The sequence below is a fragment of the Hyperolius riggenbachi genome, chromosome 2, assembly GCF_040937935.1.
Source record: "Hyperolius riggenbachi isolate aHypRig1 chromosome 2, aHypRig1.pri, whole genome shotgun sequence".
Classification (NCBI taxonomy): Eukaryota; Metazoa; Chordata; class Amphibia; order Anura; family Hyperoliidae; genus Hyperolius; species Hyperolius riggenbachi.
This window is the reverse complement of record NC_090647.1, coordinates 94521793-94536898: the sequence shown is the minus strand read 5'-3', so window position 1 is coordinate 94536898 and position 15106 is coordinate 94521793. Positions and strand designations below refer to the sequence as shown.

Here is a 15106-nt window from a genome sequence, read left to right as displayed (position 1 = left end):
GGGGGGGTTAGGGATAGGTACAGGGAGGGTTCTGTGTGAGAGTAGGGTTAGGTATAGCTTTAGTAACATTCTTATTAATGTTTTATAAAACGTTATTATAAATATCACTTTTTAAACAGGGAAGATTAACGTTTTTACAATTGCCGATTTCATAAACATTATTTAATGATTTATAACTTTATAAAACATTATTTTTAAACGAAATATAGCACAATTTTTTTTAAACGTTATTCATACTTATCGTTTAAAACCATGTGCCCTTTTTTCCCGGCGCCCTTTTTTAACGTACGCATATAAAACTACAGATCCCAGCATACTGTACATACCGAGGCCTACAGATCCCAGCATACTGTACATACAGAAGTATACAGAACTACAGATCCAAGCATACTGTACATACAGATGTATACAGAACTACAGATCCAAGCATACTATACATACTGAAGTATACAGAACTACAGATCCAAGCATACTGTACATATAGAGGCATACAGAACTACAGATCCCAGCATACTGTACAGTACACACAGAGGCATACAGAACTAAAGATCCCAGTTTACTGTACATACAGAGGTATATAGAACTATAGATCCCAGCATACTATACATATAGAGGCCTACAGAAGTAAAGATCCCAGCATACTGTACACACAGAGGTATAAAGAACTGCAGATCCCAGCATACTGTACATACAGAGGTATAAAGAACTGCAGACCCCAGCATCCTGTACATACAGAGGTATATAGAACTACAGATCCCAGCATACTGTACATACAGAGGTATGTAGAACTACAGATCACAGCATACTGGGATTTGGTGAATCGGGTATTAAAGGGGGGACTGTCATAACCCTGCAGCAATGCTGAGACCAGGCTCCTGATTTATGGACTCTATGAGCACTTAGCACTAATACATACTGCGTCTACGGTAGATGCCTTAGCTACTCAGTTTTATGCACTTCATTGACACCCTTCAGCACAAATCATCCTACACAAAGATAGAGGAATACCTTCCTTGTTGGCCATACAATCTTCTGTTGATAAAGTACTTCCGACTGTCCATCACAATATCAATGGGCAAAAGGGTGTTCTTGAACATGGTTGCCTCCCTCCATCTTTCAGACTCACCGTACATGCATGGACAGAGCCAGGACAAGGTCCTCCAGCACCCAAGGCTGAGACACCAAAGTGCACCCCTCCAACCCTCCCACCCCAACTATCACAAACTGATTACTATTGGAGTAAGAGGCACCCCAGGCCCCCCAATACCTTAATCTCTAGTTACCTGGCCTGCAGTCACTGCCATGTATCCCCTTTTCTTATTTCTCTCTACTTCAAACACAATAGGGGAATGATAGCTGAGTGAGTTGCGCGCCTCCTTCTACTCTGCGCCCTGAGGCTGCAGCCTCTCCTGCCTCTGCTTCGGCCCAGCCCTGTGCATGGGTAACCAGAAGTAATGACATTGGGCAGAAGACTTCCTTGGATCATGGGTTGGTCTTCATCTGAAGTCTGGTTCTCTAATCAAAATATAGACTTCGCTTGACTTTACCTCTCTTTCTGGTCTTAATTAAATGTTCTTAAAGAGAACCTGAACTGAAATTTAAAAGTCAAAATAAACATACACATGTCATACTTACCTCCTGTGTAGTCTAATCATCAATCTCTTTCTCCTCTCCTGCATCCTATTTGTCCACTGTGATCAATGGAATTCTCTGTCCTCCATTTTAAAAATGGCCATTACCCCATAACAGCTTCCTGGTCAGCACACTGTTAAACTGTAATATCCCCCACTTGAGCCATAGGGAAACATGGACATTACCTTACATATTCAGTTGTAACTGACAGCTGCTGATATATAACTGACAACAACTAGTATATTTCAGTTCTGACAAAATTTTGTCAGAACGGGAAGGGATCACTGTAAGAAGAAAATGGTGAGCTTCTGAGAGGAACTGACGGTGAGGTAAGTATGTAATATTAATTTGCAGCTACTTCATGTGTTTATTTTAAATAATTTTACTCAGTTCAGGTTTCCTTTAAGTCAACACAATAAAGAACTCAAACTTTCTCCTGTGCTTCTACTTGCTTATTGAATGTTTTGCTTACAAGGCTTGGCTGGAGCCACAAGCCAGGGCAACCCTCCTTTTGGATGAGGCAGACGATTCATGTAACCTTACAAAATAACACCTGGAATAACACTGAAGACAAGTTCATTTCAAGTGTCTTGGAGATTGCTTTAAATGTATTATAATGGAAACTAAATGCTTCACGACCCAGTCTTTATCTCAGTAAGGCCCGGTTCACACTTGTGTTTGTGTGAAACCGCAGCGTACGTCCGGGTGGGTCCGGGTCCCGTACTGGGGCCGTACGGATCCCTCAGGATCCGGTCAGATTGCGGTCAAAAAAGTATCAGTTCGGCATCCGGAAAGTAACACTTCCGGATTGCCGATACTGTACTTTAAACAGGCGCGGCAGCACAGACAGGCATTGGGGAGTCGGGGGACACAGCGCACACAGCGCACACAGTACAGGACAACAGCCCACAATACAATAATAAACATACCTGGGCTGTTGTCCTGTCAGCACTGCCGTCTCCCCCCCCCCATGTGTCCATGCCTGGACCCCCCATGTGGCAAAGGACGGGAGCCGTAAGAACCCGTTCCTATTGCCAGTGTGATGAGAAACTTCTGTTTCTCATCACTTCCTATGGTGCAGGGAAAATGGTCAGGTTCCGGGTCAGGTGCGGCGGCCGGAGCCTGCGTTCATGAAAAATGCTGCATGTTGGAAAAATCCTGAACGCAGCCCGGACCGCAGACCGGATCCGGATCCTGACAGACGGACGGGTGTGAATGGATACATTGAATAACAATGTATCCATTCACATCCGGGTCCGTTTGTACAGTATACGGTGCGTTCCGGGTCCGGGGAAACTGGACCTGGAACGCAAGTGTGAACTGGGCCTAAGGGTCCTTTTCCATGGGAGGTTGAAGGTGGTAAGTTCACCGCTTGTCAGCTCCTCCCATGCACCAGCCTGGCATTTGATAGCGCTCAACCCAGGCGTTGGAAAGGTGGCCACCCTTTGGAGTCACATCTGAGCGTGGCTGCAGCCAAGTTCAGATGCAAAAGTTTCCATTTTTTGTTGCCGGGTAACACCACAGCAAGGCAAACGATGACACGCCTGCTGCTAAATACACTGCTATTCGGCTGCATGAAATTGATGCCAAAAGGTGCTTGTGGCAAGCAAATGTGCAACTTAAAGGAAACCTGAGACAAAGTATAAAGAAGAATTTATACTTACATGGGGCTTCCTCCTGCCCCATGAACTCCATGGGCTCCCTCGCCATCCTCCCGATCTGTTTGTCCACAATCCTTCTCGTTAGGAAGGCTTCAGTCACGTCAATTGGGCAGCCCTGAGCATGCAGAACCCGGGCCCTCATCACGCTCCCACAGCTGGGAAGGTTCTGGGCCTGCGCAGTACTAGGGTTAGTAATAAGGGGCCACATGCGCCCAGGTCGCGCATACGCAGGGGGTGGAGGAAGCCCCAGGTAAGTATAAATTCTTCCATATACTTGGTTCCAGATAACCTTTAAGGCCCGGTTCACATTAGCGTTTTTTTCCGGAACGTAACTGGAACGTATACTGTACAAACGGAACAGATGTGAATGGATCCAATGTTAACCTATAGATCCATTCACATGCGTCCGTTGGTACGGATACGTTCCGTACGTTCCAGCCCCCGGACCTAAAAATTACTGCAGGCCCTAATTTTCCAGACCGTTCTGCTTAGCGGAACGGATCCGGACAAAAATGCAGCAGCATTGGGGCAATGTAAAACGGAACGTTTCTTCACACTAGTGAAGAAACGAACCATTCCTCGGGGGATGGGGGCATGGGCTAACGCGAATCTAGCGACGGGAGGGTGCAGCAGCCGGGCGGGTGGGCTAGGGAGGGTTTATACATACCTAATCTTCCATAGTAGCCGGTGGTAGAGGCTTCCGTCTTCTTCCGCGTCATGTGACTACATGACGCGTCATGTGACTAGTCACATGACGTGCTGTGTAGTCACAGCGGAAGAGGAGGAAGCCCCTACCGCCGGCTGCTACGGAAGATTAGGCATGTATTTGCTAAGTGAAAACAGATCCGATCGATCAGATCCGTTTTCATATGTGAACCAGGCCACGGACTACGCCATCCGGATCCGGTGAAGCGGAGACCGGATCCGCTCACCAGATCCTTTTGGCTCATTTAGCAGATGTGACCCGGGCCTAACCCTTTCAGTGCTCCTAGTAAAACTTCAGGTTTTAAGATTTCCAGAAATTGTGATGAAGATTTTTTTCGTCCATTCATGTTATCATGCTATGGCTAGTCTTTTAGAGCAGAGAGGAAGTTCTGACTTTAGTTCCACTTTAAAGGGAACCTAAATTGATTCAAAGAAAAAAAAAGTTTACCGTACCTTGGGCTCCTAATGGCCCCCTGCAGCCGCCCTGTGCCCGCACCGGGACAAACTGATCCTTCAGTCCCCTGCAGCGACTCAGTTTCTTTTCTGACCACTGAGCCAGTCCTTGATCAGGCTCCCGCTGCGTGAGCGTCTTGCACATGCGCAGTATGATAAAATCTCGTGCTGCGCATGCGCAGGATGCTGCTTTTGACGGGAGCGTGATCGAGAATGCGCATGCTCAGGGCTGCGCAGGCGCAGTGGCCATCAACTGGCTCAATCATCAGAAACAAAACTGAGTCTCTGCGTGGTACCGGAGGATCGGTTTGTCCTGGTGTGGGTGCAGGGTGCCGGTAGAAGCCCCAGGTAAGGTAAACAGAGGCGGGACAAGGTCCTCCAGCACCCAAGGTTGAGACACCAAAGTGCGCCCCCCATCCCTGCCACCCCAGCCATCAACACTAATTGCTATTAGACTAAAAGGCGCCACAGGGCCCACAACCTCCCCAACATCTAGTTATCTGGCTTGCAGTCACTGCCATGTATCCCCTTTTCTTATTTCTTTCTGCTTCAAACACAATCAGGAATGACAGCTGAATGAATTCTGCGCCCCCTCCTACACTGCGCCCTGAGGCTGGAGCCTCTCCAGCCTATGCCTCGGCCCGGCCCTGAAGGTAAACGTTTTTTTTTTTATCGCTTTAGGTTCCCTTTAAGGAAGCCAGGTGCTCTATACTATCCGTATAAAATATTATCACATCTTTAAACGTGTATTACAAGAAGACCCAGCATTCAAGGTTTAAGTGTGTGGTACCGGGTTGATTTTTCATTGGCTGGCATTTGACAACTTTTCTGCACCTTGAATCAGCTTATGTCTCCATTTGCACTCTTTTACTACATAAACCTGTTACTTTTTATGAATAGAAACATGACCTTTAAGTTATTTATCCATATCTGTATACAAGTAATAACTTCCTGCATAATAATACTGGTCCAGCTGTAAAGAAGACAGGTTTTCACCCAGATGTCATCAGTCTGGATGGGACTGGTGCTGTGCATCCTATAGCTGCAGTGCCTGGGCCCTGACCCCCCTTGGGGCACGTCTGCAGGCAGATCAGCCCCCAGCAACACATATGTGATGCAGGAGGGAGCTGATGATAAAGGGTGGGCTGGCTCTCCCCCTGTACAGGGTGGATGGTACTGCTGCTATGAGGAGGAGAGCAGCATCTCAATGAGGGCCGGGCTAATGCAAATCACTGCAATAGCAGCAGAAGGAAAGCAGCTGCAACCCAGACTCAGCAGATCAGCAGCAGCTCATCCAGTCGGGAGGCCAGGAGGAGATAGATATACAACAAAGAGCCTCTCTGCCTGTGTGCCCGGCATAATACCATCCAGCAGAAAGGAGACTGCCCGTCTCTTCTCCTTCCCTGTACAGCCTGAGAGCAGAGGGACAGCAATAAGCAGATCAGGTAAGTCTGGTGAACTGATATGATGCTTGTCAATGCTCCGCACTGGGCATTGCTGCTGCTGCTGCTGGTATGAATGGCACGATGGTTGGTGTGTGCAGGATTCAGGCTGGTGATGCCCATGTGTGCCCTGCGGGCAGCCGGTATAGATGAGCGCAGAGGAGGTGGGCAGAGCTGGTCTCATCACGTTTCATTACATTTGCACAGTCAGTGAGCTGTGCAGCTATTCTCACACACAAAACCTGCAAAGGCTACCCATTTACTGCAGAAAAGACCCCATCAGCATCTGATCTGTGTTGTGTAAATATATCTGTATCATATATACCATATATATAATTTTCTGCAGCTTAAAAAAAGAGAATAATCCATTAGCAATTGTTCTGTGTTGTGCAAATCTATCTATCATCTATCTATCTATCTATCTATCTATCTATCTATCTATCTATCTATCTATCTATCATATAAGCAATGTATTGCAGATTTAAAAAGAGTATGTTCCATTATTCCATTAGCATTTGATCTGTGTTGAGTATATATTTATATATATATATATATATATCATGCCTGCTTGCTGTTAATGCAGTCAGTGATGACTTATGAAGCATTAGAAACATGTATTCCACGGTTCTGATTGGCCGGTGCTGACAGTATAGGTTGCATAGATCCCAGCACAGTGACAATGCATATAGGATGCTCTGGCTCTCTTTATGTACAGGCCCCCCTCTGATGATTCCTCTATGAGGTAATTGACTCTGATGGTTTAGTGATGGTGTGTGAGGAAAGACTGGACAGACAATAGTTCTCATGACTGGCAGCTTTATAGGCACCCTTTGGGGCATGAAGGAGGGGGGGGGGGAGGAAACAACTCTATGCTGCAAAACTTGTGCAGGGAATCTGTACCGTTTCCACGACAAGCCCCCCAGAACAGATTGGAGGGTTCCTCTTCTTGGCTCCCATTTGCAGTCTGGAGAACAGTTTTGGATTCCAGAAGGTAGTTTCAGGATGTCAGGGGTTAAGAATGTGGGAAGGAATAGTGGAATACTGATTAGACAAAGAAATACAGTTCAGACACTCATCCTAAAAAACCTCTTCAAGTGGCATTCAATCATCAGCTGCTGCTGGGCGCCCCCCAAGGGGGGTGAGATCACCATTATATTACTCTGCATCTGACGTGTTAATGGGAGACTTCTGCATGTGCCGTATATTGATTTGTAAAATATTGCTGCATCCAAAATAGCACAGGGCAGAATGTCTTACTTCCTGGACTGCAGTAGATCAGATGCTGGTACCTGCACAAGTGATGGGGAGAAGGGAGTTGTCTCCCCTTCGCCTGCTGTCCTTTTTTTATCAGCACCTTGTCTGCTGGACTGATTGACAGCACTGGGGTAGAGAGGACGGGATGCATATTGGTGAATAGTGAGTGGTGTGATTGTTAAACAGTATTGTGTTTATTACAGCCTTCCCCAGCCCACCATCCTTGTGTCTGTATTGTGCCCAGCCACTGCATGATCAGCACATTGTATTGGGAGAATAGGCATAGGCAGGTGCTGCACCCTCTTCTAATATTTCACCCTCTCCCATTACTGCACCCTTTCCCATTACTGTTCCCTCTACTAATATTATACCCTTTCCCATTACTGTTCCCTCTACTAATATTGCACCCTCCCCCAATATTGCACCCTCTCCCATTACTGCACCCTCTACCAATATTATACCCCCTCCCATTACTGCACCCTTTCCCATTACTGTACCCTCTGCCAATATTGCACCCTCTCCCAATATTGCACCCTCTCCAATTACTGCACCCTTTCCTATTACTGCGCCCTCTCCCATCACTGCACCCTCTGCCATTACTGCACCCTCTCCCAATATTGCACCCTCTCCCAATATTGCACCCTCTCCTATTACTGCTCCCTCTCCCAATATTGCACCCTCTCCCAATATTGCACCCTCTCCCATTACTGCACCCTCCCCTATTTCTGCACCCTATCCCATTATTGCACCCTCTCCCAATATTGCACCCTCCAATTACTGCACCCTCTCCAATTACTGTTTCCTCTCCCAATATTGCACCCTCTCCCAATATTATATCCTCTCCCATTACTGTACCCTCTTCCATTACTGCTCCCTCTCCCAATATTGCACCCTCTCCTAATATTATACCCTCTCCCAGTACTGTACCCTCTTCCATTACTGCTCCCTCTCCCATTACTGCACCCTCTCCCAATATTGCACCCTCTTCCATTACTGCTCCCTCTCCCATTACTGCACCCTCTCCCAATATTGCACCCTCTTCCATTACTGCTCCCTCTCCCAATATTGTACCCTCTTCCATTACTGCTCCCTCTCCCAATATTGCACCCTCTCCTATTGCTGCACCCTCTCCCAATATTGCACCCTCTCCCATTGCTGCTCCCTCTCCCAATATTGCACCCTCTCCTATTGCTGCACCCTCTCCCAATATTGCACTCTCTCCCATTAATGCACCCTCTCCCAATATTGCACCCTCTTCCATTACTGCCCCCTCTCCCAATATTGCACCCTCTTCCATTACTGCTCCCTCTCCCAATATTGCACCATCTTCCATTACTGCTCCCTCTCCCAATATTGCACCCTCTCCTATTGCTGCACCCTCTCCCAATATTGCACCCTCTCCCATTGCTGCACCCTCTCCTATTACTGCTCCCTCTCCCATCACTGCACCCTCTCCTATTGCTGCACCCTCTCCCAATATTGCACTCTCTCCCATTACTGCACCCTCTCCCAATATTGCACCCTCTTCCATTACTGCTCCCTCTCCCAATATTGCACCCTCTTCCATTACTGTATCCTACCCCATTATTGTACCCGCTTCTCCCCCCCCCCCCTCCTCTCCCATTATTGCACCCATTAGTGTGAGGCAGTGTATAGAAACCTATGTAGCCTTTACAGGTAGAGGGAACTATATCCGGCATTTCATGTATACTGTAAATAGATAGTTGGTGAATCCTCATTTGGGCTAACTTCATATATGCTTTGGGGAATTGTTGTGTGTCCCATGTGTATTTTTCATTGTGTCTCTGTGTGTACAAGTGTGTCCATGTATGTGTATGGAAGTTTGTGTGTGTGTATGCGTGTGTGTCCGTTTATGTGTGTGCATGAGATGTGAGTTTGTGTGTGTGTGCATGTGTGTGGCTCGGAGTGTGTGTATATGTGTGCATCTCTTTGTGCATGTGTGGCCCTGTATGAGTGTGTCTGTGAGTGTGTGTGTGTGTGTGTGTGTGTGTGTGTATGTGTGTGCATCTCTTTGTGCATGTGTGACTTTGTATGAGAGCGTGTCTGCGTTTGTGTGTGTGTCTGTGTGTATGCATGTAAGGGTATGTACGTGTGTGTTTGTCCATGTATTTGTGTGCAAAATAGTGTATGTACGTGTATATGTATGTGTGTGCATGTGAGTGTATGTACATGTCTGTATGCTAATAACAGTCTCTACCTGGGCTGAGTGCACTAGAAAATGCACAAATGCCTCCCATATTACAACCGGGTGCTCAGCTTCTGCATTTGTTCAGCATTGCAGTAACCAAACTGCTAATGATCATAATAATACACATACATAGACGTGACTTTTACAGGGCTGGATATCTGGGAGGGCCACAAAGACCAGGGTCTTGGTTGGCTGCTGCCAAAAAGCGTTGGCTGGACAGCGAAAATGGGTTGTTTGATATAGGGAAAAAAAACTGTAAATTGGGAACAACACATGGAAGAGGGGTTCTTTTACCCAGGGAACTGTACGAAAGAGAGAGGGACTGCTGTACATGTGGTAGAAAAGGCTGCACTTGGAATGGGAAAGGGCTGCTGCACTTAGTAGAAATGCCTCAAGAAAGTTGGCCTGGGGCAAAAGGAGTATACATTTGGCCTTGCTTCTAAATGCTTCTCAACAAAGCATTTCCTGCTCACCTGTTGTTTGGTGTACCTCCACTAGGAAGTGGCCCTTTCTCCAGTCTCAAAGCCATCTTAATACTTGAGCAGCTGCTGTGTGATAATTCGTGGTGGTTGGCAGTTGCGGCTCACACACTGACATAAGGTGACTGACGATCATCCATGTCAATTAGCCCTAAGTGGTCTCATAACCTAAATATACCAGATCAGTCCTAAATTGATACTGATCAATAATGCAGCTGTAATCTATTACTAATTTGACCTGAAACACTACCCGTTGTTTGCATGCACTTCCCCATTCACAGCAGTCTATACCTGTACTCCAGCGTGCATCAGCCCTGCTGCGGCTCTGCCTGCTGAACTGATCTCTCTTCATCGCTAGCTCTCCCTTCAAAAACCCCCGCTGCCACCATAGCTACGTGTTACAGGATAGCCAACATGATCTGTAATCTTTTATATGCATGTTGGATCAGATGATCAATGATCTGTTCACAGACAGGAAAGAATGAATTACAAGTAAAGGTAGCCATAGACCTGACGATTATGGGTTGATTCGAAAAAGAGACAAATTTATCTCTAATCAAATTGGATTAGAGATTAGAGATACATTTGAGGCTAGAGGCTACCTTTACTTGGTTCTCAGAACTCATTGGGAAAATATTCAGTAGAGCTTTTCCGAGCGCTTTTGATTTTAAAAGCTCCTGCTAATGTTATCCTGCAATGCTATAGGGGAATTTTTACAAAATCTCATCGCTCCAGTGTGAACACTACACATAGGATAACATTAGCAGGAGCTTTTAAAATCACAAAGCATTAGGAAAACTCTTTTAGTGTGAACAAGCCCTAATACACTATAATTTCATTACCAATAAGCATCAGATAGAAGTTTACCATATTTACAAGTTTATTGATCATTTTAAGGGTAATTCCTCATATGCTACTCAGGCTTTTTCAATGTTATGTCCTTAAAGTGATATTTCCATTTTATTTTTCATCCAGTTAAAGCAATCCATAAGTGAAAAATCAAATCAAATGGACATACTTACTTCCGTAGTGGATAGCGTGTGGATGATCCAGAGGCCTCCTGGATACTCCTATGGCTCACCGTTCCAGCGCAGGGTCCCTCTAAACTTACTTGACAAAAGCTTGCTGAATAGTTTTTTTTCTTGCTTCATTGACACTCATTTTTAGCACCTGCACTTACCAATTGACTGGAGGCAAGTGAAGCTTCATGCCCCATACACATGTATGTGGCATGTCACCCAGCAGGGATCGGGACTCGGGCGACATGGCAGGGCTGAGACCGTACAGATGCATCGCTAGCCTGTTCTGTTACTATGCAATGGGGGGGGGGAGGGAGGTGGTTGAGGTGCAATGGAGTTACGTCATGTGGTGGGTGGAGTGTATTTGGAGAACAATGCTCTCAGCCAACACACAGCCAGGTAGATCCTCCAGGCAGGCTGATCGCTCCCTGAGGTGACAAGGGGCCGCTAGATTCTTAGCAGAGGCCGCCATTATCAGCTGCTTTAGCTAAGTTTTAATGTGTGTGCAAACAGCTTTAGAAACACTATGGCTGCAAGGTTGGATTCAACCCCCCCCCCCACCACCACCGGGCTATAGGCCCCCCCCCCCCACCCGCACTTAGCGACAATATTTGTCGTTAACTCTGAGGGTAATGGGAGGAGAGGCTTTCCCTGCTCAAACGCCCACTAGGGGAGTTCATGCAGGCTTTCCAGAGCTTCCATTGGACAGCTCTCTCCCTGACCGCGCCCCCTGTCGCTCCCCTGCCTCCCTGCACGTTGGGAGAGAGAGATCTCTCTCCTTCCAGTGCCGTGACCCAGAAGTCACGAAAAGTGAAAGTGGGCCCTAGCAGGCTAGCAGGCCTCAGGAGTGGCATGAATAGCGGCTACCTGATCCCCCAGCCCCCTGGAGCAGGTAGCCTAGGTTTTTTTTTTAATTATATGAGTCCACCTCGGGCTCTCTTTAAGTTCAAGTAAAGAGAAAGTAAGTAAACTGAAGTAAATTTTACCAATAATCCTTGCCATATATAGAACTGAAAGCGTTATTTTTCCCTCTACAGAAATGGAGTTTCCTTTGGAGAACCTGTCAGGAGAGTGTTGCAGCATATTACAGCATATTACTTGTGTAAGCCTTGTGGTCCAGGCACATATAAATGTGTAGGTCCTGTTTCTGGCAGAATGCTGGGACCACAGAGCTTACAATCGAAACTCACAGCGCAGCAGTTTTCCCAAGCATGACCAATGCTCTAATGAGGAGCTGCATGAGTTTTCTTCCATATAATCCGCCATCTCTCTCGTGGCATTTAAAATGTAACAAGTGGTAAATTGTAAATGCCATGCTTCTAATGAAGTCCTGTCAGTCATTTGCGGCTGAGGAAGGCGGGAAGAGCTGTGGACTCAGGTGCAGAGATGCTTCTGTTGGAGAAGATAAGCCATAGACAGAGATCTGCGCAGGTCGGCTTTTATAGGATCAGCACAATGTTCGGTTTGGTTGACGAATCCTCTGAATCATATGATACTCCTGACTGCAGCTGACATTGTTTCTTTATTTTGGGTAAAGAAGGGTTAAAGTTAATCAGAATTCAGGGCTATCGATGAATAAGTGTTGTTTATTGGAAATCAATCCAAAGGTTAGAGCACATGTGTGAATTGTGGCACTAAGCTGAGGATCTGGTCTGTAAGTAGAGCACATCATCTAGTGTATGAATTACAGCTGCACTGGAGAAGTGATTCAGTGTCGTCCAGGCCTGCGTCTACAGTACAGAGCTTATCCAGGAGCAATGCATGGGAAACTGGCCAGGCTTACTGAAGTAGTATTGATAATAGGTGATATATTCTAGGTCTGTGTGGACATAGTACCTCTCATTATCGCTATATTTTGTGAAAGCAAAGATCAGGTTTGCATTCCTCCCAACTTTTTGAGGTAAGAAAGAGGGACATTTAAGCCACTAAGAGGAACACTAGGGGCGTCCATGCCACACCCCTAATCACACCCTTGGCACGCCTCTAGTCACGCATACCATAAAGACTTCATAGGAAAAATATTTTATTTTATAATTCAGACCACACTGGTCCTTTCTATACTGGTTCATTTTCCTTCATATTAATAATTGTGAAAATAAGAAATATATCAATTTAAAGTATGGGAATAAAGATTAGAGTTAATTAAACACATTTTTCAGTAGAGAAATACATATATTTACACACACCTTTACATCAGTCCTGAAAGGGGGACAAATGAGGGAGAAATAGGGGCAGAGGGTTTGGGTTCCTCCTCCAAAAGAGGGACAGTTGGCAGCTATGATTGGAACAGGTACTCAGAATTCACCTTTTCATGGCCTGGCTTAGTAAACTTGCAGTATAAGGTCTTTGTCCCTCCCCCTTACATAGCAATGTAGTGGAGCCACACTTCACTGCCACTATTCCTGCAGTCACCGCTAGCCAATCCCAGGCATTGCTGCCACTAACCATTGCCACTACTACAAGACGGACTCCCCTGGCGCTATTGATGAAGTCACCATTGCTACAGTAGTAGCCGATTTCCAGCAATAAGACTTTGCCACTTAAACTACCCTCTGTAGTTTCTAATTATAAATATTTACATTGGCACCAATGGCGGCACCCAATTTCTGAGTCAAAGATCGCACTCAAATTACTTGCTCCAGTTGCCTCATCAGCAGGTGCTGCAAAGGCTGATACATTTTGGTGTGTGGACATTTAGCAGAGAACTACCAGTAGCTTAGAAACAAAGTGACTGAACTGAGAATAATCCAAATAAATAAAGGATATAGCTTTAGCTAGGCACCTGCTTGTGTTACAGAAGATATTCCATCTCTCTGAGGGTTAGTTCACACATATGGTTGGTGAGCGGAGCGGATACCTCTCTCCATCTCTCCAGCTTGCTCAGATCAGACACCAAACTCTGCAATCACTTTTGTGCGGTAAGAAGGTTTTATCTCAGGACACTGGCTGTGGGGGTAAGGTGTGAGTGTAGCCTGTGTTCTCTTTTGTACAAGTGTCTGTTGACTCTCATAAGCAGATGCAGCAGCGATTGTACAGCGTTCAGTCTGCCGTAGCTCGACATCCCAATGCAAGTCTGTTACAATGGTTCAGTAGCGGAGTCGTGTGATAGAGGTTGCATGCAGTGTTTGAGAACTGCAATCAACAGTCGCAGATGATGAACGTCTGTGTGACAATTGATTCAACACTTTTATTGATTTGCATTAAATGGTAATCAATCAATGGTCTACCACGTGTGCTATACTACAACTACAAATCACTTATGCGGTCATACACGCAACAGTTGTCTGTTTGTTTAACTTGCATTCACTGTGTTTAAATTGTTAGACTGGATGTTTACAAGATCAAAGAAAGATTGTGTTGTGTATGGCCTTCTCTATTGAACAATGTCTTTTTTTCAGGTGAATTAATGCAAATGGATTTGCAAATTCTTATTTTTTTTAATGTTACATTATGTTGTTTATTGCAATGTTTTTATGATGCTGTTGCTATACAGGACTGACGTTGGTCAGTTGGACATAGTAGGGATCATATTCTCCTTATTATTCACAGTTGACTATCTTTCAGTTTATCAAGCATTTGTTTGTAATGCCGGACTGATGTAGAAGAGATGAGTTTGAATTATGACTTTCCTTGCAACTTTCTTGTGGGCTGAAACTGAGCCAGGCAGGCCCGGTAGCTGCCTGTGAACAGCTGGGTAATCAGCCAACAGCTGCTGGGTTTGTTGGGCTCAGTTTCAAGTCAGGACTACTTTTCATGTGAAGTAGGAATTCAAGTTAATCTCTAGTCCAGAGTAATAGACCGGCTGGGCCGAGTACAAGAGGAATTGGCGCAGGAGACTTGGCGCAGGATACAGTCGGTATGGCTTATCCTGTTCCTGCACAAATTCCCATTTATTTTAAATACTATTCCCCCTCCAGGACTCCATGGATGGTAGGGAATGAAATAATTTTGCTCTCCAGCAATTGCTGGAGGCCGACTTATAGTGTTGTATAAGTAATTTCAGCTCCGTCTTCTGACGGCGCTGAAGTTGCTCGTTGCTGCACCCAAGTCTCTTGCGCTGGAATGGCAGTGTTCGGGCTGGGCAGCCCGGTAGCGTAGTGGTTAGTACTCTTGCTTGTAGTGCTGGGTCCCCGGTTTGAACTGGTTCTTACCAAAGAAGACAGAAGCCTTTGGAAGCTGTAGAGGCCTCCTGTGCCCTTCTCGCTGCTGCCGTTGCATGGACCCTCTGGAAGATCCAGGCCATGCTCTTGCA

At 45.9% G+C, this 15106-nt stretch overlaps 1 protein-coding gene across 3 annotated transcripts in view; it reads left to right on the top strand.

The window, feature by feature from the left end:
• The first annotated feature begins 5523 nt into the window (after positions 1–5523).
• Positions 5524–15106, top strand: part of DCLK1 (doublecortin like kinase 1) — a 450773-nt gene continuing 441190 nt past the window's right edge. The window contains exon 1 of one of the 3 annotated variants that reach the window (XM_068267071.1): positions 5524–5896. The gene's annotated coding sequence lies outside the window, so the exon portion shown is untranslated. The remainder of the gene's footprint in view (positions 5897–15106) is intronic. The other 2 variants (XM_068267072.1, XM_068267076.1) reach the window with 2 other exon arrangements.